This window comes from Ascaphus truei, chromosome 10 (genome assembly GCF_040206685.1).
Source record: "Ascaphus truei isolate aAscTru1 chromosome 10, aAscTru1.hap1, whole genome shotgun sequence".
NCBI classification, from domain to species: domain Eukaryota; kingdom Metazoa; phylum Chordata; class Amphibia; order Anura; family Ascaphidae; genus Ascaphus; species Ascaphus truei.
In genome coordinates this window covers 20,599,167-20,626,421 of record NC_134492.1, presented here as the reverse complement: position 1 = coordinate 20,626,421, position 27,255 = coordinate 20,599,167, and positions in this window count along the sequence as shown.

Below are 27,255 nucleotides of genomic sequence, written 5' to 3'. Positions count from 1 at the left end.
AAATAACCGGGTCACGGAAAAAAAGTTTGGGAAACGCTGGTCCAGACATTGGATCTCTTTGTTGAATAAAAGCTGTGCAGTTCCACGCTTTGCCCACTTGGTGGTGATATTGAAGCACTTTGCTGTTTTCTGAGCAGCAAAGTAAAAAATAAATAAAAATGCATTTAATAAAAACAATATGACGCATTGTGCTGGCCGCCAAACGGGAAAACTAGTTCAGGGGCCTGGTGCCAAGGTGTAAGAGAACTGGGCACAGAGATACAGAACTGGGCATGACTGCGGTGATTTGGCACAGCTGGGTGTAGTGGTGTTAAGACAGGGAGATAATGCTGAGCACTGTGCATAGCACCACAGGGCAGATTAGAAATGCATTACTTGAGCTGTAAACGTGAGGGACATAAAGAAACAATGTTATTTAGCAGCAATTTATTTTTTTTACATTTCCCTTACAGATCAAATTGATCTAACAAAATTAAAAACAATTTATCACGGTGGTTAAAATCATTGAAATGCCACTAACGATTCTCAGTTCTCGGAAACGCAAAGCACACGGCCTCTCGCTGGGGGAATAGATTTGTTTGTTTTTGGTGTGTATTGGGTGGATAGGTGTAAGAATGAGAGGGGCGGGGGGAGCGAGGGAAGCAGCTGCTTTCTATATTACAAGTTATACACATCAGAGAATATTTATAAAAACTTCCCAGCTGCAAAAAAACAGCAATAGATTTATGATGGGGGGAAAAAACCCGGGATTTTTTGTTTCCTTTGAATTTGAAGCTGTCTTTTTTTCTTTCTTGAAAAACAAAACATAGTTTCATAGTAGATGAAGTTGAAAAAAGACATATGTCCATCAAGTTCAACCTATGCTAAATATAGATGACAGAGACTTATCCTATATTTGTATTTACAGTGTTTTGATCCAGACGAAGGCAAACTAAAAACCGCAGTGAAACATCATCCAATGTTATCTCATGAGGGGAAAAAATAAATTCCTTCCTGACTCCAGTATTGACAATCAGATTTCTCCCTGGATCAACATCCTTCCCAGGTTTATTTATTTGGTATATCCCTGTATACATTTCCTTTTTAAAAAGCTGTCCAACTTTTTTTGAACAAATCTATTGAATCTGCCATCACAGTCTCTATGGGTAATGAATTCCACATTGTAACTGCCCTTAATGCAAAGAACCCTTTCCTTTGTTGCTGGTAAAATCTAATTTCCTCCAACCTTAAGGGATGGCCCGCCTGTCATTTGCACGTAGGAATGTGTAGGGTTCATGGTGCCCTCTGCTACTTGCCACAACGGCATCATCTGATGCTCTTTAACCTACAACATTGATGAACACATTGGGGCAGATTCATCAATTGCCATTGACGTCAATGGGAGTTGATGCTAGATTGGGTGCACTAGCTGTACTACCCTCTTCAAAGACCCCCTGGAGTCCATCAGCCCCTCCCCCTCCACGTCTGACTGAAGTATTTTGTGTTGCCATGCTGGTTTTTGTTTTCATTTTCACAAAGAATCTTTGGGTATAACACCTGAGTCGCCCCAAAGGCAGCAGCCAAAGGGTGTCACTGTTTGCTGCCGTTTGGTAATGTTACAGCTGCTCTCTTGCTTCCGATACTCACCAACCTTCTCATCCCCTGTACTCAATGTTAACTTACCCTGCCTATAGATTGTAAGCTTCTTGAGGCAGGGCCTCTTCTAACACATTGAAGGTCTATCCTACCTCTTCTAACTCAATTGTAATCCTGTCTGTAAATGTTACTTATGCCCATAATCATATCCCTGACTGTGTATAACCTTTGTTCATTTAATGCAACTATGTATTATTGTAACTGTTTTTTTCCCTGTCTGTCTCTTGTGTGGAACAAAATAATTGTATTTAATTGTAGAGTAGTTGTTCTAAAACTGACAGTAAAGTTTTGGGTTGCCCCCTTAAGTGGAGGTCTGTAGTTACTTAAAAAAATAAATGATGATTAATAAATGTCCCCCGTTAATGCGCATATCTACACAAAGTCACTAAAATACAGAAAGCCAGAGCTATGCACAGACACAGCGAGATATACAATGGCACACACGCACATACACAGACCCACGCATGCTTACATGCAGTGAAATAGTGCTGAAATAGTGTGCTTTGTTTCTCATTCTTCTAAACACCTGACTCATATATTCATACACCGGAGGACAATACCGCAGCTAACGCACGCTAATCGGAATGCCTCATTCACAGACCCCTGCTGTGTAATTAGAACTGCAGTTCCCTTTTTTTTTAAATAGAAAGCAGAGGGTCACTGGAGCTGAACACCATTCATTTCAGCCCCAGGGGCGCCCTGGTTCCCAAGATCCTAACCTGTAAACGTAGCGTGTTCCAGTCCCCTCCAGGGTAAACAAAATGGAAGTTTACATTTCCAGCTTTACGTGGACGTCATCCTTTGCGGCTTCCCATTGGCCCCAGTGACGTGGAATCTGATGAGATCTCTGCAGTGTTGAAGACGTAGGCACAGGACAATCTTGTACGGTAGTAAAGATACTATTGTACCATTAAAAGGTATCACAGCCTATAAAACAACGCTCTTATTTGAGTGCTACACCCACTATGTATATCATTATATATTGTACAACAAAACATGCAGTCAGACCCTGATAAATGCCCGAAATGATTAACTGTCATGCGCTCTGGCTAGCGCTGAATAGTTGAACACACTTAGGAAGTGTGAAAGGCTGGAGATAGGCACAGAGAGTGTGAGGGGACCACTAGAAAGGTCGGGGCTCAGGGGCAAAAACGGCAATCTTACCCCTGTCAGCTCATCCGTCCTGGGTCCTACAACTCTTCAGTAGCTGATCCCACAGCGTGCATCCGGCAGTGTAGTCATGTAGAAGTGAAGAGGTGAATCCGGTGCAACAGCAAAGAGCCCAATGACGTCAGATCCTAGACGAAGCGCCAGTAGAGCGTGAAACGCATAGGCTGCGGTCCCAGTAACAGCCTGTGCGCACGGCGCGGCGTGCGCTGTGCGTGTATGCACCGCCCCTCAATGGGGCTGGGCCCAGTAATCACCTTCACGCTGAATGTGCAGCCGCGCCGTGCTGCAAGTTTTTTTCCAATCAAATTGAGGTCAAACCTTGCGACGGAGGCGTGGCCACGCCCCCACCGGCGGTTCACCCAATGAGGGCGAACCAGCCGCGTGGCGTAATGGCCACGCCCAGCAAATCCCCGACCACGCCCACTCCCGTTGCAAGCTCCCTCTCTCCCCGCAGATCGTGGTTAGCGCTGAGCACGCGACGCCCCTCCCCCCTTTCGGGCGCGCGTGTCACAGACATGAGTGGGACTGAAGCCATAGAGGAGGAGGCTGTACTGCAGCCTGCTGTTTCATTTGTGTGTGTTCAATAAAGCTACTGTGTTCAAAATTCGGGATCTGACATCATTGGGCTGTTTGCTGTTGCACCGGATTCACCTCTTCACTTCTGATAAATGCCCCCCATTGGTCCTCTGTGAGGCACAATGTTGAAGCTCAAACATGCACATACATAACTTATACAGTGGCTACAATTGTAACCAGAAAACCTTGCAGGTGGTCAATAGTAATGGGCGTAGCACCATCAGTCAATACAGTCATGTGATATGTTCTATCCAATCAGCAAGCAGTCGTGTATACACACACACGTCAAAATCTGTTGTGATTATATATATGTATATATATATATATATATATATATATATATATATATATATATATATATATATAGACCATACGATACCGGTTGCAACACGACATCAAGGGACAGCACGCAGGTAAATAAATCATACATTTTCTATATTTAATAGTTGACACAAAAACCGACGTTTCGGTCCCCCAGTGGGACCTTTCTCAAGGTGGTGCACTTACCTGCGTGCTGTACGTTGATGTTGTGTTGCAACCGGTATTGTATGGTCTGTTATTGCTTTATGGGATAAGCACCAAAACTTATTTACTTGCAATATATATATATATGTACACACACACACACGTCAATATATTATGGCGATACCACTGCTTTTTTCTTTACTTTAAAATATTGTCCAAGTAGTATTCTCCCCCTCCCCCCCCACTCTCCCACTCCCCCATTCTCCCCCCCACTCCCCCATTCTCCCCCTCACTCCCCCACTCTCCCCCTCCCCCCTCTCTCCACTCTCCCCTTTTGTTCTTGCTGCCAGGCAGATGTTTGTGTGTAAAAGCCTTGCTTTGGTTCAGAATGCAGCTAACCTTGTTTGGTAATTCAAAGAAGAAAATCATTAAGCAATATGTAATTATAGCGCCATTATGATGTACAGCCAGAGCTTGGAAAGAGAGGCCATTCACAGGTCCATACCTGCCCTTCTTCTTATTGCAGAAACAATGCATTGCAGGCGCCTCTGCGGGTTAAGGGAGATAGATCAGATCGACTTGTGGAGTCAAATCACACAGTGAAAGAAGTGAGAAGTACAGATGCAGCAGACTGCGCATTGCGCCAACACTGGCACGCAATTGAACGCAGCTCCATTGAAACAAATAATACCGCGCCCATCATTTTACTACCGCACGTGATATTTTGTGCGTTTTTGACACAACGCATCAAATAATGTCTGCCACGTCCGTATAGAAGAGACACTAAAAACTAATTCTCTACTGAATGAGTGTTACGCCGGTGCTGCCCGCAGACCAGACCCGTTCCTTTCACTGAGGTGAGGAACGTATAGAAGCACGCACCCGCAGCAAAGGGAGCGTGTCCGGAGTGTGGTGATTTTGGCGTTGCCAGGCCAGGTGTATTTCGCTAGCAATACTTGCCGGTACCGGTGTAGAAATGCCGTTGTCGTTGCCGTTAGCCAAGGTCTGGGATTGGAGAATACTGGAAGGTCGTTTGTCCAAGCAAGGGTCTAGAGCCAGAGAGAGACGTCCGCCAAGCCAAGTCGTAACCTGAGTGAATGAGAGAGAAAACGCCAGAGTAGTAATCCAAGTGAAAACTATGTCGAGCAATGAATGATAGGAAGGACTGGCATTATAAAGTGTGGCTGACCAATCAGAAGTGAAGGCAGACCTGGAGGACTGCGTGGAGCCATCCTGGATAGGTTCCCTTGATTGGCAGGCAGGTGAGGACTCTTGTCTTGACAGGAGATCATATTCCTGTATTGGGGGCGGGTCTTTACTGCCAGAGCAGTGAATAAATTAACTTCGCCCGGCGCGCGCTATTCAGGCGCGCGCCCGAGCAACATGGCGGCCGCGTGAGGTACTGCAGGAAACCGGGGATGCCGAGGACGACGGGGAACCCCCAGAACCGACGGAGGTGAGTGGCGCTGGCGAGGGGTGCGCGCCACGGCAGCAGGAGGGAATATATCAGCAGAGGAACCAGGGCGCGGGCGCCGCGATCCCTGATTCCTCACAGTACCCCCCCCCTTCAGGATCGGCCTCAGGACGATCCTTCCATGGTTTTGATGGAAACTTCTTACGAAAGCGTTTGAGGAGTCCTGGAGCATGAATATCTTTCAGGGGTACCCATGACCTCTCTTCAGGTCCAAAACCTCTCCAGTGGACCAAGAAGTGGACTTTACCTCTTGAAAGACGGGAATCCAGTAGAGCCTGTATTTCATACTCTTCGTTACCCTGTACCATCACAGGATCTGGTTTCGAAGTGTGATCCGGAAAGAGGCTACTGGAGATAAAAGGTTTGAGAAGTGAGGTGTGAAAGACATTCGGAATTCTCATGCTTTGAGGAAGTTGGAGTCGAAAAGAAACCGGATTAACCTGCTCCAAAATGGAAAAGGGACCCAGGAACCTAGGAGCCAATTTGAGGGAAGGCGTTTTGAGACAGATGTTCTTGGAAGATAGCCAAACCTTGTCCCCGGGTTTGTATTCGGGTGCCGGACGACGGTGACGATCAGCCTGATTTTTAGATGTCAAGGATGCTTTTTGTAATGCAGATTGTATTCTGGACCAAGAGTCTTGTAGGAGAGCAATATGTTCGTCCACGGCTGGTACCCCAGAGGATTCTTTAGTAATAGGTAGGCGAGCCGGATGGAATCCGTAGTTGATAAAGAAGGGAGTCTCGTGGGTGGACTCATTCCTGGAAGAATTGAATGCGTACTCAGCCCAGATAAGTAATTCTGCCCAGTCATCCTGAGAATTAGAGACGAAGCACCTTAAGTATTTCTCGAGGGATTGATTAACCCTCTCGGTCTGTCCGTTGGATTGAGGGTGATATCCAGAAGAAAAGGAAGACGAGATACCTAGTCTCTTGGTGAAATTTCTCCAGAACTTGGAGACGAACTGGGAACCCCGATCGGACACGATGGATGTAGGAATCCCATGAATCCGGAAAATCTCTTTGGCAAAAATATCCGCAAGGGCGGGTGAGGAGGGTAATCCTTTGAGAGGGATAAAGTGTGCCATCTTGGAAAACCGATCTACTACCACAAGAATGGTATTCATGCCATTCGACCTAGGCAACTCCACAATAAAATCCATCGAAATGTGGGACCAGGGACGCTCCGGAATAGGTAAAGGTAAGAGAAGACCCTGAGGTTTCTGACGAGGAATCTTGTTACGCGCACATACCGGACAGGACCGTGTAAATTCCAGAATGGTTTTAGCCATATTGGGCCACCAAAAGGTACGACGGATGAGGTCCAAGGTTTTCTTGAATCCAGGATGCCCTGCCGAACGGACGGCGTGTCCCCAGTCCAGTATTTCAGGGATAAATTTGGGTTCCACATACAAAGAGTCTTTAGGAACCACAAGACCGGACAGGAGGTTCTCTTGAGACTTGATGATCCTCTCCAGATTCTTGAATGCCACAGCTGCTAAGATTCTTTGTTTAGGGAGGATGGACTCAGTGGTTTTCTCTGATCTCTCTTCAGAAGAGTATTGCCGGGAGAGAGCATCCGCCTTGACGTTCTTAGTGCCGGGAATGTATGAGAGAACAAAATTGAATCTAGAGAAAAATAACGACCAGCGAGCTTGGCGAGGACCTAAGCGACGGGCATTCTCAATGTACAATAAGTTCTTATGGTCCGTAAGGATGGTGAATGGCTCTTTTGACCCCTCCAGAAGATGTCTCCATTCTTGAAGAGCCATTTTGACGGCCAAAAGTTCCCTATTGCCCACGTCATAATTCCTCTCTGCCGATGAAAATCTTTTGGAGAAAAACCCGCAAGGATGAAGTTTATCCTGGGAAGAAAATTTCTGCGACAGAACCGCCCCAGCCCCACAATCCGAAGCGTCAACCTCTAAGGTGAAGGGGAAATTCGTGTTAGGGTGTCGAAGGATGGGAGCAGAGACAAAAGTTTGTTTCAGTGTCTCGAATGCCGTGACAGCTTCTGGAGACCAAGATGAAGGGTCTGCACCTTTTTTGGTCAGTGCCGTGATAGGAGCGACAATGGTGGAAAAGTTGCGGATAACTTCCGGTAATAATTAGAAAAACCCAAAAACCGTTGAACAGATTTGAGAGAATTGGGTTGTGGCCAATCCACGACGGCCTTTAGCTTCTCTGGGTCCATGGCCAAACCTTTGTTGGAGATGATGTATCCGAGAAAAGAAGTGGTAGACTGATGAAAAATGCATTTCTCCATTTTAGCAAACAACCGGTTCTCGCGGAGGCGTGAAAGCACAAACTTCGTATGGATGATATGATCCTGTAAGTTTTGAGAAAAAATAAGGATGTCATCCAGGTATACAATGACAAATATATTAAGAACGTCTCGAAAGATGTCATTGATGAAGTCCTGAAAAACTGCCGGTGCGTTGCATAACCCGAAGGGCATCACTAGATATTCGTAGTGTCCGCTACGGGTGTTGAAGGCAGTCTTCCATTCATCGCCCTCCCGGATGCGGATGAGGTTGTATGCCCCACGGAGATCCAGTTTAGTAAAGAGATTGGCCCCCTGAAGTCTATCAAAGAGTTCGGAGATGAGTGGGAGTGGATAACGATTCTTCACCGTGATATGGTTCAGACCCCGGTAATCAATACATGGTCTGAGAGTACCATCTTTCTTTTTGACAAAGAAGAATCCAGCCCCCGCAGGAGAATTGGAATGACGTATGAAGCCCCGCTTAAGATTCTCACGAATATATTCGTCCATAGCTTTGGTCTCGGGCAACGAGAGAGGATAAGACTTGGCTTTCGGCAAGGTATAACCAGGTACCAGATCAATCGGACAATCGTAGGAACGATGAGGAGGCTGAAGTTCAGACTGAGCCTTGCTGAAAACGTCCAAGAATTCGGCGTATGGAGAAGGCAACTCCCTCAGAGAACTTGATGTATTGGCTAATAGAAAGGATGGTTGCTTGATAGAGGAAAAAGGTTTCTCTGACCTTGACCTCCAGTTAATAGGGTTAGGAGACACCCAATCGATGAGTGGATTATGCTTCTGTAACCAGGGCAAGCCAAGCGTGATAGGTGTTCCTGGGGCATGAATAACATCAAAACCCAGAGTCTCTTTGTGAGAATGAGTAGAAAGGGTGATAGGTCCGGTCTCTAAGGAGATATAAGCCGGGGTGAGAGGTCGATTATCAATCCCGACCAAGGCAACGGGAGAGTCCTTCCTGGAAAGCGGAATTTGATTTTGCTCAGAAAAGGTTTGATCTATTTCCTCCTGCGCCGGAATCGATAAATGCAGCAGTGGAGGTGCGGAAAGTCGGTCCTGAAAGGGAGACGGGAATAGTCAATCTTTTGGGAAGTTCCCTTCTTGGAGGGGAACAAGGAGATTCAGTACCCAGAGAGCGCCCCTTTGTACTCACTGGGCTTAGTCGTTTCCCGGAGATGGAGGATGGTTACGGGTACGCTGCTCAGAAGCTCCGCAATGATGGCACGATTCCCCAGTAGAGCGAAGTTGTCGTGACGGTACCCGAGGTTGCTGAACTCCAAGTTGCATCGGCTCTGGAGCCTCCAGCGCCGGTAACGGGGATACGATGGGTCTCTGGTTAGTAGAGAACCTGGAAAAGGAAGCACGGAAAGGCGTAGCCCGGGGAAGCTGACGCTGAGCGCGGCGTACCTGAAGGCGCTGATCCATACGAGTAGCCAGGGTGATGAGATCCTCCAGTAACTCTGGCCTGGTGTGGGAAGCAAGTTCATCCTTCAGAGACTCCGATAGACCTTTCCAGAAGGCGGCGACTAAAGCCTCCTGACCCCAATGAGTCTCAGCTGCTACGGTTCTGAATTCCAAGGCGTATTGACCCACAGGCCGACGTCCCTGTGTAAGCTCTAGCAGGGTATCAGAAGCAGTCTCTTGACGTGCGGGGATATCAAAAACCTGTCAAAAGTCCCGTCTGAAGGCCGCGTAATCGCGGGTAATATCAGGGCGTAGTTCCCAGATCGGAGAGGCCCATGCCAGTGCATTACCTGTGAGCAGACTATATACGTAGGCTACCTTTTTCCGGCCAGTAGCATACAGCTGGGGAGCCATCTCGAACTGGATCTCGCACTGGTTGAGAAAGCCACGACAGGTGTGTGGATCCCCTGCGTAGGGCCTTGGAGCCGGAATCTTCGGAACTGAAAATGAAGTGGAAGATAAGTCAGGCTGCGCCGGGGGTGCAGCTGCAGGCGGAGCCTGTAAAGAGCGGTCCGATACCTGTTGGGAGAGGAGAGCCACTTGATCCGTTATGGCCTGTATTTGTTGGTACATGGCCGTCATCATAGAGTCCACAGTCTGGTCTGCGTCTTGTGGGCTCGACATAATGTTACGCCGGTGCTGCCCGCAGACCAGACCCGTTCCTTTCACTGAGGTGAGGAACGTATAGAAGCACGCACCCGCAGCAAAGGGAGCGTGTCCGGAGTGTGGTGATTTTGGCGTTGCCAGGCCAGGTGTATTTCGCTAGCAATACTTGCCGGTACCGGTGTAGAAATGCCGTTGTCGTTGCCGTTAGCCAAGGTCTGGGATTGGAGAATACTGGAAGGTCGTTTGTCCAAGCAGGGGTCTAGAGCCAGAGAGAGACGTCCGCCAAGCCAAGTCGTAACCTGAGTGAATGAGAGAGAAAACGCCAGAGTAGTAATCCAAGTGAAAACTATGTCGAGCAATGAATGATAGGAAGGACTGGCATTATAAAGTGTGGCTGACCAATCAGAAGTGAAGGCAGACCTGGAGGACTGCGTGGAGCCATCCTGGATAGGTTCACTTGATTGGCAGGCAGGTGAGGACTCTTGTCTTGACAGGAGATCATATTCCTGTGTTGGGGGCGGGTCTTTACTGCCAGAGCAGTGAATAAATTAACTTCGCCCGGCGCGCGCTGTTCAGGCGCGCGCCCGAGCAACATGGCGGTCGAGTGAGGTACTGCAGGAAACCGGGGACGCCGAGGACGACGGGGAACCCCCAGAACCGACGGAGGTGAGTGGCGCTGGCGAGGGGTGCGCGCCACGGCAGCAGGAGGGAATATATCAGCAGAGGAACCAGGGCGCGGGCGCCGCGATCCCTGATTCCTCACAATGAGACGCTTGTGACTAGTGATGTATCGGGTACCCGGTAATTACTCGGTACCCGGCATACCCGGACATATTTTCCCTACCTAGAAATTACCCGGACCCGGCCCAGGGCGCTGGAACCCGGTGCCGGATACTTCAGCTGAAGAGGAGGACAGCAGCCGACGGCGGAAGGAGAGAAGGAGGACATCAGCCGGCAGAGGACGACCGCGGGTGGTGGAGGGAGAGAAGGACGGCAGCCTCCAGCAAGCCTTGTCTTTACAATGCCACCGAGTGTCATTTCATATGCAAACATGCGTCGGTATATGTATGTACTTCTTATTCATTTTGCTTACATTTTATCTATCATTGCATCAGTGAGCGCGATAGATAGTGGGTATAGGGATCAATATGTGCGGAGTCACTGAGATCAGCTTCCTTTCCCAAAGCCATTAAACAAACACCCGGCTGGGATCATTACAAATATAACAAGTTGTATCTGATTGGATCTGTATTTTTTCCCCACTAAACTATCAGCTCTAATTGATCTATCAAACCATTGTGTGTTCACACAGCAATCTACATAATGAACTTCCTGCACGGAAACCTACATAAGCTGAGGTCTGCGGGGGTGGGGAGGGGGGGGTGGGGAGGGGGGTCTCCTATTAGCAGAACACCATATCATTCTGGAAGAATTAGCATTGATTGTTAAAGTTAGATCCATTGGAACAGCCAAGCACTTAGATCTCTCAAGTTCATTGACTAACCCCATACCATTGAGTGCAGAGACCAATTCATGATCCTTATACACTGTGAGTTGTTCCCAGAAATCCATACCGATGGCAAATATCATGTAGCTGGCAGTTCTTAGTTATATCTTCGTGGGAGTCACTTCCTTAAGACATCTTTCACTGCAGAGCAGCAGTAGATACTGTATAACTCGAGAAGAGCATTCGGTTTATTATTTTTTTGCAGGCTGCAATAACATATGATAGGGTTTCCACCTTGCTTAAGATTACAGAGTTACCTTGGCATTGGAGACGTAACAATGAATAGATTCAAGCAATCAAACATAGAATTGGACGGCGGATAAGAACCTCCTGAGCCACCATGTCGGCCCATTTCCCTATCTGCTGTAAAACCTCAGGTCCTATGTAATCCTCGATTTTCTTTCATACTTACAATGTAGCCTTATGTCTAATCCCACGCATGTTTGCATTCCCTTGCTCGCTGTATGAGCCCGACACCTCTGTTTGGAGGCTAGTCAACGAATTCATATAAAAAATAAATACTGTGGCACTTCAGTCTTGATTCGATCTTTGGGTTTTATTGTAGCATAAATCAATGTTTCGGTGTCACAATGACCTATTTTTGTCCTCATCAAGGTGTCCATGTGACACCGAAACGTTGATGTATGACACAATAAAACACAAAGATCAAATCAAGACGGGAGTGCCACAGTATTTATTTTTATATGGATATGGCACAGCATATGTGTGGCAGTGTAATACATACAGTGGTGAACACATACAGAATATGAAACATACCATTATATTTGTGTAGTGAGGCAAAAAATAAAAGCATAGGGGTAGATATTCAAAGCTCCATTAATTCTGGGCTACTAACGTGACATCACCGAACTAGCTAACAGGCGTTAGTTTCGCTGCATTTAATGGGTAACTGTTAGATCTCTACAGATCAGGTCCTTCTAGGGCAAGCAAAACCTTTTCTCCCGGGAGCTACTGAAACGCAACAGATATGGGATGCTTTCAATTAGCGTAGCATATACGAGCTCGGAGCTGTGAAAATTCAAGGAAGCTAGTGGTTGAATTGTCACAACTAAATTTTAATGATTCTCAAGCAGGTTTATATACACAAAGCAGGGACAAAAATACAGTTGTCATCTGTTACAAATATGGGTACACATCTAAATTTACATGTATCCTTCACATAATGCCTTTTCTGTAGAGCTTAAAACATTTAACTGCTGAGCAAGAGACATATACAATGGTGACTTATAAGGCAGCCCTATCCTCTGTTTTAACAATATTTTGACAAGCATTGAACAGTTGGTCTCAAGCTATTTACGATAGCCTCCCGTGAAAATAGCAAGGCCAGCGTATTCTTTTTAACCTTATCAATTCCAGAAGACAGTTTTAACCTTACATCCCCTCCTTTTGTTCTGAAAGAACAAACCAATTGACCAATCCCATTTATTCTTCTGCAAACCACTCAGGAGAGCAAAAACTCCAAGGAAGAAACCTCCAAGAGACCATGTGCCTGCAGAAACCTATCTCTTTTAGGTATCTCGTTTGAGATGAACATATGGGTGGTTGACGAGTACCAAGACTATTGGTATTTCTCGCTCTCTTTGTGGGAGGTATATACATAATGGTCAAGCTAGAAGCAGAAACATCTTTCTTTGGCAAAAAATAGAGCTGATTACACTTTTAGGCATCTAGATTAATTCATACACACAGAGTAATAAACCTGCGATTATCCTAATTCCGTAAAGAATTTAATTCCCAATACATCGAGCCAATTTTCAAGGCCAAATGTAAAATCAAACTCTTTTGTTTCCTCTCGCATTCTAGATTAAATTTCTGCTAGAGTATCCATATCATGGTGTAAACTTTTTGATTGGGTGTTAATATAAGAACGGCATTCTTTACCCACTAATTTACAAACCCCTCCTTGTGCTGCCATCAGATAACCCAATGCCATACAATTTTGCAAAACTACTGTCCTTATCTATTGCTGAACCTTAAAAATAGCGTCTTTTAGTATCATGAAAAACAACATTTATATTGACTACTGAAAAATCCCCTTTTGCATATAAATCATACATTCCTAAAAGGGTATTAGACCTCCCACTACTCTCTTAACTGAGCTATTTTTAATAATTAATGCCTTTCAATTTCGTATTCTTTGCTTAGGTATGATGAACATTATTTAAATTCTATTTCTGATCATAAGTGGGGGTTGGTGTGGGTTAATATTTCCTAGGAGCGACTGCCCAACACATACATCTTACATACTACATTTACTCAGAATATCGGAACAGACAAAATGGCTGCCATAGGCAAATTGGTTGACTTGTGATCCTTTCCTTGTGGTTGACACACGCCCTTGGGTGACCTCCCCACCTTCCTCTTTTCCAATCTTCTCAGCCCCCTCTTCCTTTAGAGACAGTCTTTTTAAAGAACAGTTAACCATATCATAGTCCTGCCGGACCAAAAAAATAGTCCCATAGTACATAACTTGATTCCTTTCTGGCCACTGTATCGGCCCAGTTGATTTCTTTTTTTTCGGTCTCTTCTTCTGGGGGACTGCTGATATCTTCATCACCAAAAAGAGACATAGCATCGGTGGGGGGGTTGCAACGCCCTTCAGGACCAAAGTTTTGCTGTTCATAACACAGAGAGTAATGAGTAGGACAGACACACATACAAAAACATCCACTAGCTTCGCTCCCAGCGAAATAATCTAACCACCAAGTCCCAACAAATCCCAACCCTCATCTCTACCTTCAAACACTGGAACCACTTTCCCAAATATCCTAACCTGGTCTAGTTGCAGGATAATAATTTATCTATCCTTCTATCACAGAGTCAATAATTTCCCTAGGGTAAACTTGTATTTCTACTCCCTTCATAACCAATTTCTTATATATATAGTTCTACAAATATCTTATAGCATCTTGTCTTTTTCCAAGGGGTTAAATATAACTCTCGTGTTCCTGGGGTGCAATTTATTGGGTATGTATAGTACATTGGTATAGATTGCACCTAAGATGTGGGCTTTGTTTACCAGGATTCCATTATATAACAAAATATTCTTGTTACTACCTTATCGTCTTCATGTGGACACCACTTACAGTATATAAACCTAATAGAATAAACATTGTAATTAAAATAATAAAACCTGTAAAAAGAAAGGTTATTAAAAAGTTCAAAGTTCATATGTTGAGGTCTGATTTTTCTTCCTATGAACTTTTCTCCTTTTTTTTTGGTTAGTGCCGGGTTTTCTTATGAACCAAAACACCAACTGAGAACGGCTGTGTCTTTAGGCCATCCCTCCTTTGTTGAGGTTTAATTTTGAAGCGACTGTGGGTGCACTTGTGTAACATGGATCCAGGAAAAATACTCTGATTGGGTAGAATCTGGAATGGGCCTCTCCACTTTAGATGAAAAGCGCTTTTGCGTCACCTTTATCTTCATCTAATTGGAAGGACTGCACCTGGACATGAGACACTCAGACAATTGCATTAGTTTCACACAATAGATGCTGATTAAAATCGTCTGTTTAGAGCATAATCATACAACATTAAATCTACAAGGTACCTAGGGTGACCATTGGTCTTCCCATGAGAGAAAATTATATCTGATTGTCACATTAGGCTAGGCCAAATACACCTTTATATTTAAGGGATCAATCACAAGGCAAAACAGGCAGAAAAATAAACGGTGGTTCATTCGGATAAGACCTTGAAAACACAAGAAACAGAGAATATACTTTGGGGGACCTTATACTTATTAGGAAAATAACTTGGGGAGATTTGGACTCGAAATCCAGGAGTCTGGGGGGCACAGGGAGGCCCTGGTGTAATTCACACTGCGTTCCGTCAAATCATGCCTGCTTTCTGGGGAAAATTAAGTGACTAACAGCACTTTGGCCCCACAACTCCTGCAACCAAAATAATTATATTTCCACCCAAATATCCTCCTAAAACTGACACACAAGAAATTTCACAGTTCCGCTAAGGGAATATGACATAGAAAATAACAGGGTCAGTTCACTTTCAGGCACTCCATATCTGAGCTGGGGCATTGGAATGCTTATTCACATGTAATTCACATGCCAATTCACATGCTAATTCACCAACCTGGGTTTAAATCACAGGACAAACACAATGCATTGCAGGCTTAGAACACATAAAACCAACATGTAGACACAAGAGCTTGCACTCCACTATTTGCACCTATCATGTGGGGTTCTAAAATCTTCTCTTCTCTAAGATACCAGCTAAGAATACTTTGCTTGGCAGACAAGACAGGCCAAAATATCACCTCCCTTTCCCCTCATGTGACAGGAGACTCTGTTCTCATAAGCATATTCTGTGCAGCTATTTCTCATAAGGGGCCACCCATACAAGGCAATCCACTTATAAGCTTGCACAGACAGCTGCAGGCCCATGAGGCAAAGGGAATACACAGAGAATGCATTAACTAGCCCACTGGCAGTTAACCCTACATACACAGTTCCTAGTTTATACCCATGTGGGGGTATAAAAAGGAAAAATTACAGGCAACCTAGTAAGGTACAATATTATGTAACCATGCTGTAAAATGGCTACAGTCATCTCTCCTGCTGACAGTAAGGCCTGGTAAGTTATGGGCATGCCAGCAGTAATTATGGAGGTTTGCCCTCACACCCTGGTGAGGTGCCCTATGTATGGATGGGAGTGATTGCACCGAGGGGTGCACCACAGAGGAGTTCCTCACCAGGACCATCCACAAGCGGACGCTGGGATCCTGATGAGATGGAGGCGCTGCACTGGATATAGGTACGACTCAAGTACAGTACCTCAGCTGCCTGTCTGGGTTGGCAATCCCCACACACCATCATGCGGGAGACTCAGGAGTCCTGTTGCCAACAGGTGCACCACCAGACACTACACTAATGGGGACTGCTTAGACCACAGGGGCCAATATGAGATTGGGTGGGTCAGGCCAGAAAATCCGTTACAATTACACCCAAGAGCCAAGAGCTGACACTCTCAGCCCTTGCCATATGGTTTCAGGGGTAGCCAGCAATAATAACAGCAATAACACCCTCCTTTTGTTCACTTGTATTACATGTGAACAATATCATATAAAGGATAACAGCATTTAAAGCATAACCTTAATGGAATTGCTTGATGTATAGCAAAAGTAACCTAAAACCTTTGGGTATAAAATTTTCATTAAAAAATCTCAAAAGAACCCTACTGAATATAAATATAATCTGCTATAGTCTTCTGACAGAAACTTTTAGAACACAAAATAGCATCTGATTTGCTGAAAGAACAACCTGTAGCATAAAAACTTATAGACACAGATTTAAAGGTGGGACACATTTGAGAGAAAAAGATGGTTAAAAATGATAAAATATTAAATATTTGATCAACTTTGCAGAAAAATAATTCCATAGAGAACCCTCTAGTATATGAGAAGGAGTGGCTCAGTGAGCAACGACACCGACCGGCACTGAGAGCTTGAAGCAGGGGAGCCTGGTTCAATTCCCAGTGTCGGCTCCCCGAGACTCCGGGCAAGTCACTCCATCTCCCTGTGCCTCAGGCACCAAAAACGCAGACTGCAAGCTCCACGGGGCAGGGACCTGTGCCTGCAAAAATGTCTCTGCAAAGCGCTGCGCACAACTAGCAGCACTATAGAAGAACATGCTATTATTATTATTATTATTAGTATACTGGCAGACCTGGTCAGGGGCCGTTTTCCTTGTCCGTTGCTTTACTGCTATTTCGGGGTCTGCACACTTATACATGGCTCAGCACTAGAGTTTCTGTGCTGATTACATTGGACTAGTGGTTACTTTATCCACTTCACTGTTCGCACTGCAAGACACTAGTTTAGTGATTCTATGCAGTTCATCAGTGATCCAGAACATTACATTGTGTTCATACTATAGGGTCTGAGCGTTTAATGTTTGTTTTAATCCCCATTTTACACGGATATTAAAGATTTAAGTTTTAACCACTTCGTTACCCACCCACCAGGTGTTTAGAGTGCTCATTTTGGGTTACTGTCCTCTGTTTATTTGAACTCTATATTAATCAATTTACACCTTTTTCCATTTCAAGCCATATAACAAGCTCAAATAACTCTCTGGGCTTCCTGCCAAAACCTTGTAACAGAAAAAAATGGTTAATTACTGGTTACTGCAATACAATTTGGGACAGCTTGAAATATGCAGCTCTTCACACAGCCCGACAATGTTTCTGGTATTCAAAAATTAAAACTGGATCTTTGTTAAACAGAAAATTGTAGGCTTTAACGTATACTTTTAGATAGTTTAGTTACTGGTTATACACAAAAAGAGCACAGAGCGCAGATACAAAACAAACAGAATTTTATGCTTCTTTCACACATTCAACCAGTTTTTACAAAAAAATAACAGACACATATTTTCTTACCTATTTTAATAAATAGGAAAACAAAACAGTTTGATCCTGCAGAATAAATTAATAAAGATATCCCTTTTTTTTTTTTTCTTCATATCATAATTAACTTATTTTTTATTTTTTTTAAACTAATTTTTAAAATGCTGAGCTTCTAGTTAGCTTTGTGTCTAGAATATATTTCCCCTGTTATTCTATATAAGATATTCACCTGATTTTATCTGTGGAGATTTAGAGGAAAAGAATTATAATTCTGGTTAAGGAAATAAATCGCCTGGCCAGTACGATAAACATCCTTATTATTCCAGTGACTGGACTGTTTACAAAAATAATTCATCCTTTCTTTATTCTTTTTCTCCACAGATACCCAAAACTTTAAATTAGTTTATATTATTGTGGTGGTGTACACCTTTTAAAAATTAAATTTCAATCATGAGCAATTAATTATATTCTTATTTTAGAATCATTTGCAAGTACTGAATAGTGATTTTGTATACATACAATAAACCAGTATTCTTATTATTCAATGCAAATAACACTTTCACATAGATAGAATTCACCCAGATTCTTACAAGCACACATACAGGGATTACTCAATCAATCAACCTTTTTTTTTTACCATATCCATACTTAAAAATAAAACATTCTGAGGGAAAAAGAAACCTATACCTGTTATACTCTTGTTTTCCACTTTTCAATTCAGACAGGAAAATATTATAAATTTAAACTTAATATATACTCATACTCAGTTAATGTTGCACAAATAATTTGAGTTTGCATGTTCGTTTTTCCTAAGAGGCATGCACGATTTTTAGTACATTCCTATGCCAGTGTAAAAATAGCTGGAGGAAAAAAGGTGGGGGCTACTTGCAGCTGCTTATTACAATACATACAGGCGAGAGAGAGAGACAGCTGATTTTGCCACTAACAGCAAGGGAGAGGGCTGACAGGTTAGTGTAAGTTCATTAGATGACAAAATGTTAGTGCCCATAATGAGTTTATACAGGAAAGAAATCTTAACACTTTATGCGCACGTATTAATAAATCATTATTAACTTAACTTTAAACAATACTTACCTTCACTTAACTTTAAACAATACCTTGACTTAACATTAAACAATCCTTATGTTAACTTAACTTTAAACAATACCTTGACTTAACATTAAACAATCCTTATGTTAACTTAACTTTAAACAATACCTTGACTTAACATTAAACAATCCTTATGTTAACTTAACTTTAAACAATTTTAACTTAACTTAACTTAAATTGCCACGCTATTTGAAATCATATACTGTCCGTTTTACTTATCAGGGACTTACTGTACACTTGATTAAACAATAGGGACCCACCCTTTGTTACATTAATCACAGACTTACCCTCGATAAAACCAAAGGGACTCTCACCCTTTGTTACATAAATCGGGGACTTACCCTTGATTAAAGGGACTTACCCACGATTAAACAATAAGGACTCTCACCTTATGTTCTTTTGCCCTTATAAATTTAGGTTGTTTAGTTTCGCAGAGGAAAAGGTGAGAAACAAATAAAAAGAATCTTTACTCACCCTTTTTCCTGTGCGAAATTCCACTTCTGTCACCAAAACTGTTAGATCTCTACAGATCAGGTCCTTCTAGGGCAAGCAAAACCTTTTCTCCCGGGAGCTACTGAAACGCAACAGATATGGGATGCTTTCAATTAGCGTAGCATATACGAGCTCGGAGCTGTGAAAATTCAAGGAAGCTAGTGGTTGAATTGTCACAACTAAATTTTAATGATTCTCAAGCAGGTTTATATACACAAAGCAGGGACAAAAATACAGTTGTCATCTGTTACAAATATGGGTACACATCTAAATTTACATGTATCCTTCACATAATGCCTTTTCTGTAGAGCTTAAAACATTTAACTGCTGAGCAAGAGACATATACAATGGTGACTTATAAGGCAGCCCTATCCTCTGTTTTAACAATATTTTGACAAGCATTGAACAGTTGGTCTCAAGCTATTTACGATAGCCTCCCGTGAAAATAGCAAGGCCAGCGTATTCTTTTTAACCTTATCAATTCCAGAAGACAGTTTTAACCTTACAGTAACCATCAAAGCTAATTTTATGGAAAACAAACTGCCGTTAGGCCACTCATTTGCATATGGCTAATGCAGCGTTATCCGGCTAACGCCGGGATAAGCACTAACTTGGCTGCAATGCTGGCTCTCGTATTACCCATATGCTAAGGAAGATGCCAAGTATATATTGCAATATCAGACATCTTCCTTCCCAATAAAAATACATAAATTAACTCCATGGAAGCCATAGTTGCCATGAAGGCATGCATTATGTATGCCTTCACGGACACTAAGGGTGTTTGTATTAAGCCCTTGGTTACCTAACTAACCACTACCTATTGTATGTGATTGCAATACAACCGCTGTGGTATGCAAGGAGTTACACCCCCTGGGTGGCCTAAACTCCCTCCCTGGGGCACCTCTGCGCCCCCCCCCCCCGATAACACAATGTGGCTAATAGAGCTTTTACCCTTTGAAAAGCATTAAATAAATACATGTAACTAAATATACATTAGAATAAATAATTAGAACACAACTAAAACATTTAAATCCATTGATTGTGACTGTGGTCCTCAATAAAACCCACCAACAATAGAATAGCATGTGTTTTTCACATTTGGATGACATCATCACAAAAAAAGGCAAGGAATCACATGGTACATCAACCAATCAGAAGGCGTTCTCAGGCAAAAGTGAGGGGACCATATGATACATCAACCAATAGGATAAGTTACATAGTAGATTGAACTTGAAAAAGGACATATGTCCATCAAGTTCAACCTATGCTAAATTTTGATCCGGGGGAAGGCAAACAAATAACCCCAGTGAAATATCATGTAATGCTGACTCATAAGGGAAAAACATACATATCTTCCCGACTTCAAATATTGGCAATCAGATTTCTCCCTGGATGAACATCCTTCCCATGGTTACTTATGTGGTATATCCCTGTATACCTTTCCTTTCTGAAAAGAGGTCCAGCCTTTTTTTGAACAAATCTATTGTATCTGCCATCACAGTCTCCACGGGTAATGAATCCCACTTTGTAACTGCCCTTACTGTGAAGAACCATTTCCTTTGTTGCTGGTGAAATCGCCTTTCCTCCAACCTTAAGGGATGCCCCCGAGTCCTTTGTACTGTCCTTGGGATGGTAATACACAGGTCATGACTACATTCGGTGCCCTAGTCCAGTGTATACCACTTTTGCTTTCCTATTATGCTAAGGCAATATACAGTACAGGAGGAAGCCAAAGTGGCTCACTTCAGAACCCTGGACAAGCCCAAATCCTTTTCTGCCATGGGCTTTAGCCATGACCTAAATAAAAAGCGCTAATTCCCACGTTGACTTTAACGGACTGCTAATGCGTCGTCCAGGGTGGGTAGAGGCGCTCCAGCGCTGCGTCCTGCTTGGCCGTGCTTTTCCTGGCCGGGAGTGCGCGCGCGGCTGGGGGCGCGGCCTCTACATCACGGAGCTGGTTGGCCCTCATTGGGCGAACCGCTCACGTGACACGCTTGCGAGAGGCAAATTCAAATTTGCTCGCTCGGCAAGCTGCTGAGCGCCGAGAAGGCGCGCCCGCCCGGTCACGCAGAACACGTGCTTTGTCGCAACGTGTCTACCGTGAGCGTGCGCGCCCGTTCAGCGCCACCCTGGACGAGTCCTAAGGATGTGCGCTGGGGTGGTCCCCACCTCATTAGCCCAAACGGCCATTAAAGTTAACGTGAGTCCGTCACTACTTTAAGACTGCACGTAACACCTCGTTACCGAGCTTTGGAGATACCCCTTAGCCCTTAACGTCTCATTAAATAGTAGCCACAATGCATTGCAGACGCCACTGGTACTTTAACGGCTAAAAGGGAAGTTTCAGCCAAATTCAGAATGAATATATACGAAAGCAAATGTAAAGCAGCAATCCCCCCAGAAGCTTATACGAGTTTATCTTTCTAGTGTTCAAAAAAAACCCCTACATGATTTTATTTCTAGCTTTTGGGGTTATCATGTTAACCTACAGACTGCACTGGGCTCTGGAGAGAGCTTCATTTTATTCTCCCGGACACATTTAATTTCACACGCTTATATCTCCTGAACACATTTTCAAGATTGAAAAAAAAAAACAGTATTGGAAAAGACAAGAGGAGATAATCTTAAATAATTATGAAACATGGCGATCAGCTTGGACTCCTTCGCTGTCATAAATGCCAGAGAAGCAATAGTTGGGCTGGACAAGGTGGGACATTTCTCAGCTGAGTGACAAACCCACCAATGTTAAAGTCTCTCAGAATTGCCTGGTAGAATATTAATAATGATTTTATTTCATATAGAGCTTTTCTCCCAACGGGTCTCAAAGCGCGTCACGATGACAGCATAGCGCGCGGGACGCAGCACACAGGATTGTTACAGACACAGCCCCTGCCCAGGTGAGCTTACAATCTATGATTTTGGTGCCTGGTGCACAGGGAGAATAAAGAAACGTGTCAAGGTCACCAGGAGCCGACACCAGGTTCCCCTGATCCAAACTCAGTGTTGATGGTTTAACCCTGAGTCAGTGTCTTTACTCACTGAGCTGCTCCTGCTCCCCAGATCACACGAGCCTTGTCTTCTCTCCTTATCACGGCAGTTTAAGAAGGTGACTAGGACAGGCGATGCAGCACGTCACAGGCCCATCTGGAAGTAAAGGGTTAAAAACATCCTTCTCTTCTAAAGGTGGTTGCTTCAAGGACGTTGCCTCTTATTGGTTTCATCAGATAATTGTGTGTTGCTGGGCTGGCCTTGATTTGCTCAATAACCTTATCAGAAAATATTGATTTTGTTGGCCAGTTAAACTGTCGGCTATTTGCGGACGGTTGATGGAGACCTCTTGAGGAATAGCAGCGAACGCCAGAGTTTAATGTTATCCTCATCATCAACATATATTCCGATCCAAAGCTCTCCCCATTAATCTCCTTTCCAGCTGTCCCGTCTCCTGCCTTCGATCTCATTATCCTTGATTTGTTTCACTCTATTTCAGCCAAGGAGCAGGCATGCGGAAAGGCCCAATGGACTCAGTGACTCACCCAGGCATTCGATGGTCTAAGAATAGTAAATGTGAGTGGGCGTAGAGAACCAGTACTTGTCCATTCACAAATTACATTCACTTCTCTTTCAAATTTTAATTATAAAAATGTTTTACCAGGAAGTAATACATTGAGAGTTACCTCTCGTTTTCAAGCATGTCCTGGGCACAGAGATATACAAAATACATGGTTACATTAAAAGAACAGGGTTATACAGTGAATTCACAGATATCTCATGGACAGATAGAGTTGGAAAATTGGGTACAGGGGATAAAGGGCTTATGAGTTTCAGATAGAAATAGAGCAGCTTTAACATCACTTTAACATCAACCAACATCAGCGAACGGCAGCAAACGGCTCACACCCTTTGGCTGCCCTTCGGCTGCGCCAAAGGTGGTGCGCCTTTGGGGCAACGCAGATGTACACTGGGGTGGGTGAGATTGAATCTGAACTAGATTCATACACTATACAACTATAGACCATTCAACAAATAGAACTGCTTTAAAAATGGCCACGGTTTCTGTCCCGTTTAGCACAAATATAAGACGCACCATTACAAATCCAATATCTGCAGCAAGTCCATTATTTATCAAGTGACTAATCACACAGAACAGAGAAAAAGAAAAACCCAAGAGGATTATGTATCATTGCAAAAGCAGTGCAGTTGTGGGGCAAAAGAATTCATCCAAGAAAAAAATCGTATTGATTTTAATCAGATTCTTTTATACATCTAGTGAGGTTTTTTGACCCAGTCTGTGCCATTTAATATCATTCAGCGCCAGCAGATGCTGCCCAGTTAAGTGAAAAGACCATACAGTGTTGTAAGAAATCGTGCCGCTTTGTAAATATCATCTCCCATCCCATATTCCATTTTCCTCATGTCACTGACACCTGTGTTGGTTTTAGGATTTTCATATCAGTCCTCAGTTTCATTTCTTTGTTCTCTGTCATTAATTCTTCCTACAGTACCTGTACCTCCCTATCAGGTTTGCTTTTTCCATATTCTCTGTCTATCCCCCCCCCCCCCTTCTCTCATCTCACCTTCTCTTCATCACGATTTCTCTATAGCTTTCTCTGCCCAAGTCCCCTTGTCAACCCCCCTTCCCTCATCTGTTCCTTTGGAGCAACCTGTTTCTAAAGATAAAAAGAGCAGCTACACTTTCTAGCTGAACATATTATGCTCTGTGTTATACTAATGAGAACCTGTGCGCTCTGGCATTGCAATAACTTAGTAACTACAACAAAAGGTTCTCAGAACCCTCAACAAACAGTGTTCTAACATAACATGAGATTCCTTTGGGCATCAGGCAACCTAAGTTACTCATGTCTTTGTGTCCCTATTATTATTACTGTTTGTTTCTAGTTCTCAACAATATGGTAAGACAAAAAGGACAGATATTGGTCTAGAGCAGTGTTTCCCAATTCCAGTCCTCAGGGAACCCCAACAGGTCAGGTCTTAAGGATATCCCTGCTCCAGCACAGGTGTTTCAGTCAAAATGACTGAGCTGCTGATTGACCTACCTGTGCTGGAGCAGGGGTATCCTTAAGACCTGACCTGTTGGGGTTCCCTGAGGACTGGAGTTGGGAAACACTGGCCTAGAGGTAGCAAAGTCTGATAATGGAGAAAATGTGGTATTATAGGAAAATAAAATATATATTTTTTAAATGGTGGACATCATCAACGCTGTGCACTAAATATAACGCATTGTTTACCGTGGCCGATAGAAATATCACGGCTAGCACCAAAATGAGTAAATACTCGTCATTTTGGTGCTGGTCATCAAGGCCCAATATTTATTGGAACCAGGCTAATGCCAGAAAGGACAGCATTTTTTAAAATCACCTTCTCCAGCCCAGCGCCCTATCTTGCCTATGTATATAATGGCCATTATATACATAGGCAAGATAAGCTAAACCAACATGGAATAGGTGAGAAAATATTAACATACAACACATTTAAGTATATATTAACGCCTTAGTAGCCCAAATGGTCAGCTAGTCATGGGTTTCCCCATAAAGGGGTTAATACACAAATAAAAAGACTACCTACCCTTTGGCTACCAGGCCATGCACTGCCTTACTAACTGCTAAGGCAAACAGGAGGTTAACCCTTACCACCACCAACCGGGCAACCACCCGCAAACACCCTCTCCCCTACTCCATCCCCTCCCCCAAACAAACAATTTGTAATGGCCATAATTGAGTAATGGCTAATAGCCCTATTAGCCAAATGTGGCTAATAGGGCTTGTGGCCTGTAAAACCACAAACATATTAATAAAATCACATTACCATTACAAATACATTTTTTTTAAATGAATTAAAAATACATTATAAATATAAAACCCATTGATTGTCACTGTGGCTAGCTAGGCCCACCCAATGGCAGCCTAATGGATATCAATGGGAAGCTGTATAAAATGTTATAACTTGCCCCATCCTGGATGAAGGCTGTCCTCATCTTTAGGATGATGGCCTGCTAGAGCCAATACCAAAAAAGGGCCGATGCCCAACCATAAAAAAAAAAAGAAAAAAAAGAAACAGTGAAATGAATCCGAGGCCCGATGGCACCAACAACCAAAAGGAAAAAAAACTCCATAAAAATCAATCCAAGGCCCAATGGCCATGGACCTATTTGTAATCTAGGCATGATGGTCAATTTGTAATCCATGCCCATCCATGGGCCTGCGACGGGGGGATTCTCAATTTGCAGAAGAGGTGTCATATTGTTTTACCATGTGCTTCCCTACATTTCATCCATGACATCACAGATTTTGCCAACCCGGTGCTATTATTTTGCACACAGGGGACTACGCTTCATGATTCCTATTGATTTGGTCTTTGTGGGGTATTTATTTAAAAGTTTCCTAGAAAGTTGTGCTAAAATCGCACTCCTGACCTATAGGGTCTATATATTGTAGCAAATACATTTTTGTGTATTAAACTTTTTTCTACAAGGGTGTCTGTTTCAAGTTTCTCTGAAGTGATCTTCCAGTTGCCTGAGTGTCACTGTAGCACTTTAGCAACTTAGGGAACCTCATGAATCTCCAACAATCCAACATACTCATCCACAAGTGCATGGGGGAAACTAAAGGGGGCTTCATCATTTTGCTGCCACAGGGACCAGCAAGTCATGATTGGAGGAGCAATGCGTTCCTGGCCCTAACATGGGGAGCTAAAGGGTTAAAATAAGGTGTTCACTTTTGGAGGCTTGAATGCAGATTTTGTAGTGAGGAAATGACCATCAACTACATTTGATTGTGAATTGGGCTGAAGAAAGAAAATAATCAGAGGAAGCGGAACGGACGACGGCAATTTTAGGTCTGAATGTGCAGCCCGTTTCAGAAAATAGGATGCAGGTGCGAAGGGAAATCATAAGGGAGAACATGAAGAGAAAAGTATTTGTTGATAAGCAAGACTGTGAGCAATAAGCAATAAGTAAGTGGTCGGATCGGCGAGTTCTTATCAGTAAATGTTCTCCAGTCTTCTGAAAAGTATAAATACTTTGTGAGGCTCCAAGGGAAGCAACGTTTTTTTGGAAGAAGTTAAACATTTCTGTAATGCTTCTACAAAGTGAACTAACACTCAGGAGTTGGGTTATCATTTGAAAAGATGACATACATAGTATAGAGGGGGAGGGGTTGTGTATATATATATATATATATATACAGTATATATAAAAGTATACATTACCGCATAGCAGCAAAAAGGAGACAGCACTCAGGTGAATGAAAATGAATGTATTAAATACAGCACATAACTCCAACGTTTCGATCCCACAGGGGGATCGAAACGTTGGAGTTATGTGCTGTATTTAATACATTTATTTTCATTCACCTGAGTGCTCTCTCCTTTTTTCTACTATGCGGTAATGTATACTTTTATTATTTATATGGGACATGAACCTATTCATTATTGAATTTCTATTGGAGTGCCAGTGATTTTTTATCACATATATATATATATATATACAGTGTTCGACAAACCTATACATTTGCTCGCCCCGGGCGAGTGGATTTAACCCCCGGGCGAGTAAATATTGGCCCAAGCAGCACACGTTTGGTACTAGGTGGCGAGTAGATTTTTTTGTGTGGCGAGTAGATTTTTTGGTGATTTGTCAACCACTGTATATATATATATATATATATATATATATATATATATATATATATATATATATATATATATATAAAATCAGCGCTACAGTGATCACTAATTGGTGAAACGCGTGTCAACCAATTATTATATATCTGATTAAATATTAATATTCTTACTGATGTATGATGTGTTCACTAAAAAATAGTTTATAGAGCAAATTAAACAATTATAATAAACTATAAATTATAATAAAGGTGGTGCAAACGTGAAATAAGAATAAAAACTGAAATCAAGATAAACAATATATAAACACACACACACTATAGAAATATATACTACAGTGAAGAAGCCTACACTGATTCTACCATGTTCTGTACCTCTGCGTTCAATGAGGCTTTCATCTTTTCTTCTCACTAAATATCACATTTCATCTTTTCACGATCATCTCTTCCAGTTCTTG